Here is a 6,602-nt window from a genome sequence, read left to right as displayed (position 1 = left end):
GCTATTGGTTATTAATCGGAGACGTGTCTCCATCATTTCTACATAGTTCTCGAACCCGTAGGGTCCGCATGCTTAAAGTTCGATGACGGTTATATTGTGAGTTTATGTGTTTTGATGTACCGAAAGCAGTTCGGAGTCCTGGATGAGATCGGGGACATGACGAGGAGTCTCGAAATGGTCGAGACGTAAAGATCGATATATTGGACGACTATATTCGGGTATCGTAAAGGTTCCGAGTGATTCGAGTATTTATCGGAGTACCAGAGAGTTACGGGAATTCGCCGGGGAGAAGTATTGGGCCATACGGGAAAGAGAGAGAGGCTGCCTAGGGCAGGCCGCACGCCCCCCCAAGGCCTAGTCCGAATTGGACTAGGGGGAGGGGCTGCGCCCCTCCTTCCTTCCCTCCTTTCTTCCCTTTCCTTGACTCCTACTCCTACTACATGGAAGGGGGGAATCCTACTCCCGGTGGGAGTAGGACTCCCCAGGGCGCGCCATAGAGAGGGCCGGCCCCTCCTCTCCTCCCCTCCTTTATATACGGAGGATGGGGGGCACCTCATAGACAAAAGAATTGATCCTTTGGATCTCTTAGCCGTGTGCGGTGCCCCCCTCCACCATAGTCCACCTCGATAATATCATAGCGCTGCTTAGGCAAAGCCCTGCGTCGGTGGAACACCATCATCGTCACCACGCCGTCGTGCTGACAGAACTCTCCCTCGACACTCGGCTGGATCGGAGTTCGAGGGACGTCATCGAGCTGAAGGTGTGCAAGAACTCGGAGGTGCCGTGCTTTCGGTGCTTGTTCGGTCGGGCCGTGAAGACGTGCGACTACATCAACCGCGTTGTGCTAACGCTTTCGCTTTCGGTCTACGAGGGTACGTGGACACACTCTCCCCTCTCATTGCTATGCATCACCATGATCCTGTGTGTGCGTATGATTTTTTTTGAAATTACTACGCTCCCGAACAGTGGCATCCGAGCCTAGGTTTTATGCGTTGAAGTTATATGCACGAGTAGAACACAAGTGAGTTGTGGACGATACAAGTCATACTGCTTACCATCATGTCATACTTTGGTTCGGTGGTATTGTTGGATGAAGTGGCCCAGACCGACATTACGCGTACGCTTACGCGAGACTGGTTCTACCGACATGCTTTGCACATAGGTGGCTGGCGGGTGTCAGTTTCTCCAACTTTAGTTGAACTGAGTGTGGCTACGCCCGATCCTTGAGAAGGTTAAAACAACACTAACTTGACAAACTATCATCATGGTTTTGATGCGTAGGTAAGAACAGTTCTTGATCAGCCCGTAGCAGCCACGTGAAACTTGCAACAACAAAGTAGAGGACGTCTAACTTGTTTTTGCAGGGCATGTTGTGATGTGATATGGTCAAGACGTGATGCTATATTTTATTGTATGAGATGATCATGTTTTGTAACCGAGTTATCGGCAACTGGCAGGAGCCATATGGTTGTCGCTTTATTGTATGCAATGCAATCGCCCTGTAATTGCTTTACTTTATCACTAAGCGGTAGCGATAGTCGTAGAAGCAATAGGTGGCGAAACGACAACGATGCTACGATGAAGATCAAGGTGTCGCGCCGGTGACGATGGTGATCATGACGGTGCTTCAGAGATGGTGATCACTAGCACAAGATGATGATGGCCATATCATATCACTTATATTGATTGCATGTGATGTTTATCCTTTATGCATCTTATTTTGCTTTGATTGATGGTAGCAATATAAGATGATCTCTCACTAAATTTAAAGATAAAAGTGTTCTCCCTGAGTATGCACCGTTGCCAAAGTTCGTCGTGCCCAGACACCACGTGATGATCGGGTGTGATAAGCTCTACGTCCATCTACAACGGGTGCAAGCCAGTTTTGCACATGCAGAATACTCGGGTTAAACTTGACGAGCCTAGCATATGTAGATATGGCCTCGAAACACTGAGACCGAAAGGTCAAGCGTGAATCATATAGTAGATATGATCAACATAGTGATGTTCACCATTGAAAACTACTCCATTTCACATGATGATCGGTTATGGTTTAGTTGATTTGGATGACGTGATCACTTAGATGATTAGAGGGATGTCTATCTAAGTGGGAGTTCTTAAAGTAATATGATTAATTGAACTTTAATTTATCATGAACTTAGTCCTGATAGTATTTTGCATGTCTATGTTGTTGTAGATCAATAGCTTGCGTTGTTGCTTCCCTATGTTTTTATATATGTTCCTAGAGAAAACTATGTTGAAAGATGATAGTAGGAATGATACGGACTAGGTCCGTGATCTGAGGTGTATCCTCATTGCTGCACAGAAGAATTATGTCCTTGATGCACTGCTAGGTGACAGACCTATTGCAGGAGCAGATGTAGACGTTATGAACGTTTGGTTAGCTCAATATGATGACTACTTGATAGTTTAGTGCACCATGCTTCAAAGACGTTTTGAACGTCATGGACCATATGAGATGTTCCAGGAGTTGAAGTTAATATTTCAAGCAAATACCCGAGTTGAGAGATATGAAGTCTCCAACAAGTTCTATAGCTAAAAGATGGAGGAGAATTGCTCAACTAGTGAGCAAGTGCTTATATTGTCTAAGTACTACAATCGCTTGAATCAAGTGGGAGTTAATCTTCCAGATAAGATAGTGATTGGCAGAGTTCTTTAGTCACCATCACCAAGTTACTAGAACTTCGTGATGAACTATAATGCAAGGGATGACGAAAATGATTCCCGAGCTCTTCGTGATGCTGAAATCGACAAAGGTAGAAATCAAGAAAAGAGCATCAAGTGTTGATGATTGATAATACCACTAGTTTCATGAAAAGGGCAAAGGAAAAGAAAGGGAACTTCAAGTAGAATGGCAAGCAAGTTGTCACTCCCGTGAAGAAGCCCAAAGCTGGACCAAAGCCTGAAACTAAGTGCTTCTACTGCAAAGGAAATGGTCACTGGAAGCAGAAATGCCCTGAATATTTGGTGGATAAGAAGGATGGCAAAGTGAACAAGGGTATATTTGATATACAGGTTATTGATGTGTACTTTACTAGTGTTTATAGTAGCCCCTGAGTATTTGATACTTGTTCGGTTGCTAAGATTAATAACTCAAAACAAGAGTTACAAAATAAACAGAGACTAGTTGATGGTGAAGTAACGATGTGTGTTGGAAGTGGTTCCAAGATTGATATGATCATCATCGTACACTCCCTATATTTTCAAGATTAGTGTTGAACCTAAATAATTGTTATTTGGTGTTTGCGTTGAGCATAAATATGATTAGATCATGTTTATTGCGATACGATTATTCATCTAAGACAGGGAAAAATTGTTATTCTGTTTACATGAATAAAACCTTCTATGGTCATACACCCAATGTTGATGGTTTATTGAATCTTGATCATGGTGATACACATATTCATAACATTGATGCCAAAAGATGCAAAGGTGATAATGATAGTGCAACATATTTGTGGCACTGCCGTTTGGGTCATATCGGTGTAAAGCACATGAAGAAACTCCATAAAGATGGATTTTTTTGAATCATTTGATGCCTGCGAACCGTGCCTTATGGGCAAGATGACTAAAACTCCGTTCTCCGGAACAATGGAACGAGCTAGTGACTTGTTGGAAATAATACATACTGATGTATGCGGTCCAATGAGTATTAATGCTCGTGGCGGGTATCATTATTTTCTGACCTTCACAAGATGATTTGAGCAGATATGAGTATATCTACTTAATGAAACACAAGTCTGAAACATTTGAAAAGTTCAAAGAATTTTAGAGTGAAGTGGAGAATCATCGTAACAAGAAGATGAAGTTTCTATGATCTGATCGTGGAGGAGAATATTTGAGTTACGAGTTTGGCCTTCATATAAAACAATGTGGAATAGTTTCACAGTTCACACCACCTGGAACACCACAATGTTATGGTGTGTTCGAACGTCGTAACTGCACTTTATTGGATATTGTGTGACCTATGATGTCTCATATCGGTTTACCACTATCATTTTGGGGTTATGCATTAGAGACAGTTGCATTCACTTTAAATAGGGCACCATTGAAATCCGTTGAGATGACGGCTTATGAACAGTGGTTTGGCAAGAAATCAAAGTTTTCATTTCTTAAAGATTGGGGCTGTGATGCTTATGTGAAAAAGTTTCAACCTGATAAGCTCGAACATAAATCAGAGAAGTGTGTCTTCATAGAATACCCAAAGAAAACTGTTGGGTACACCTTCTATTACAGATCCGAAGGCAAGATATTCGTTGCTAAGATGGATCCTTTCTAGAGAAGGAGTTTCTCTCGAAAGAAGTGAGTGGGAGGAAAGTAGAACTTGATGAGGTAATTCTACCTTCTCCCTTATTGGAAAGTAGTTATCACAGAAGACAGTTCCGGTGATTCCTACACCAATTAGTGAGGAAGTTAATGATAATCATCATGAAACTTCAGATCAAGTTGCTACCGAACCTCGTAGGTCTTCCAGAATATGATCCGCACCAGAGTGGTACGGTGATCCTGTTCTGGAAGTCATGTTACTAGACCATGATGAACCTACGAACTATGAGGAAGCGATGATGAGCCCAGATTCCGCAAAATGGCTTGAGGCCATGAAATCTAAGATGGGATCCATGTATGAGAACAAAGTGTGGACTTTGGTTGACTTGCCCGATGATCGGCAAGCCATAGAAAATAAATGGATCTTCAAGAGGAAGACGGACGCTGATAGTAGTGTTACTATCTACAATGCTCGACTTGTCGCAAAAAGTTTTTTGACAAGTTCAAGGTGTTGAATACAATGAGATTTTCTCACTCGTATCGATGCTTATGTCTGTCCGAATCAAGTTAGCAATTGGCACATTCTATGAAATCTGGCAAATGGATGTCAAAACTGCATTCCTTAATGGTTTTATTAAAGAAGAGTTGTATATGATGCAATCAGAAGGTTTTGTCAATCCTAAAGGTGCTAACAAAGTGTGCAAGCTCCAGCGATCCATTTATGGACTGGTGCAAGCCTCTCAGAGTTGGAATATACGCTTTGATGAGTTGATCAAAGCATATGGGTTTATACAGACTTTTGGAGAAGCCTGTATTTACAAGAAAGTGAGTGGGAGCTCTGTAGCATTTCTAAAACTATATGTAAATGACATATTGTTGATTGGAAATGATATAGAAATTCTGGATAGCATAAAAGGATACTTGAATAAGAGTTTTTCAAAGAAAGACCTCATTAAAGCTACTTACATATTGAGCATCAAGATCTATTGAGATAGATCAAGACGCTTGATAAGATTTTCAATTAGTACATACCTTGACAAGATTTTGAAGTAGTTCAAAATGGAACAGTCAAAGAAAGAGTTCTTGCTTGTGATGCAAAGGTGTGAAGTTGAGTAAGACTCAAAACCCGACCATGGAAGAAAATAGAAAGAGAATGAAAATCATTCCCTATGCCTCAGTCATAGGTTCTATAAAGTATGCTATGCTGTGTACCAGACCTATTGTATAGCTTGCTCTGAGTTTGGCAAAGTAATACAATTTTGATCTAAGAGTAGATCACTGCACAGCAGTCAAGAATATCCTTAGTGAGGACTAAGGAGATGTTTCTTGATTATGGAGGTGATAAAAGAGTTCGTCGTAAAGAGTTACATCGATGCAAGCTTTTACACCGATCCATATGACTCTAAGTCTCAATCTGGATACATATTAAAAGTGGGAGCAATTAGCTAGAGTAGCTCCGTGCAGAGCATTGTAGACATAGAATATTTGCAAAATACATACAACTCTGAATGTGACAGACCCGTTGACTAAACTTCTCTCACGAGCAAAACATGATCATACCTTAGTACTCTTTGGGTGTTAATCACCTAGCGATTTGAACTAGATTATTGACTCTAGTAAACCCTTCGGGTGTTGGTCACATGACGATGTGAACTATGGGTGTTAAACACATACAGATGTGAATATTGGTGTTGAATCACATGATGATGTGGACTAGATTATTGACTCTAGTGCAAGTGGGAGACTGAAGGAAATATGTCCAAGAGGAAATAATAGATTTATTATTTATTTCCTTATTTCATGATAAATTTTTATTATTCATGCTAGAATTGTATTAACCGGAAACATGATACATGTGTGAATGCATAGACAAACTGAGTGTCACTAGTACGCCTCTACTTGACTAGCTCGTTAATCAAAGATGGTTATGTTTCCTAGCCATGGACAAAGAGTTGTCATTTGATTAACGGGATCACATCATTAGGTGAATGATGTGATTGACTTGACCCATTCCGTTAGCTTAGCACTTGATGGTTTAGTATGTTGCTATTGCTTTCTTCATGACTTATACATGTTCCCATGACTATGAGATTATGCAACTCCCGTTCACCGGAGGAACACTTTGTGTGCTAGCAAACGTCACAACATAACTGGGTGATTATAAAGGTGCTCTACAGGTGTCTCCAAAGGTACTTGTTGGGTTGACGTATTTCGAGATTATGATTTCTCACTCCGATTGTCGAAGAGGTATCTCTAGGCCCACTCGGTAATGCACATCAATATAAGCCTTGCAAGCATTGCAACTAATGAGTTAG

The sequence above is a fragment of the Triticum dicoccoides genome, chromosome 3B (genome assembly GCF_002162155.2).
Source record: "Triticum dicoccoides isolate Atlit2015 ecotype Zavitan chromosome 3B, WEW_v2.0, whole genome shotgun sequence".
NCBI lineage: Eukaryota > Viridiplantae > Streptophyta > Magnoliopsida > Poales > Poaceae > Triticum > Triticum dicoccoides.
The sequence above is the reverse complement of the archived record's forward strand: the minus strand, read 5'-3'. Positions refer to the sequence as shown.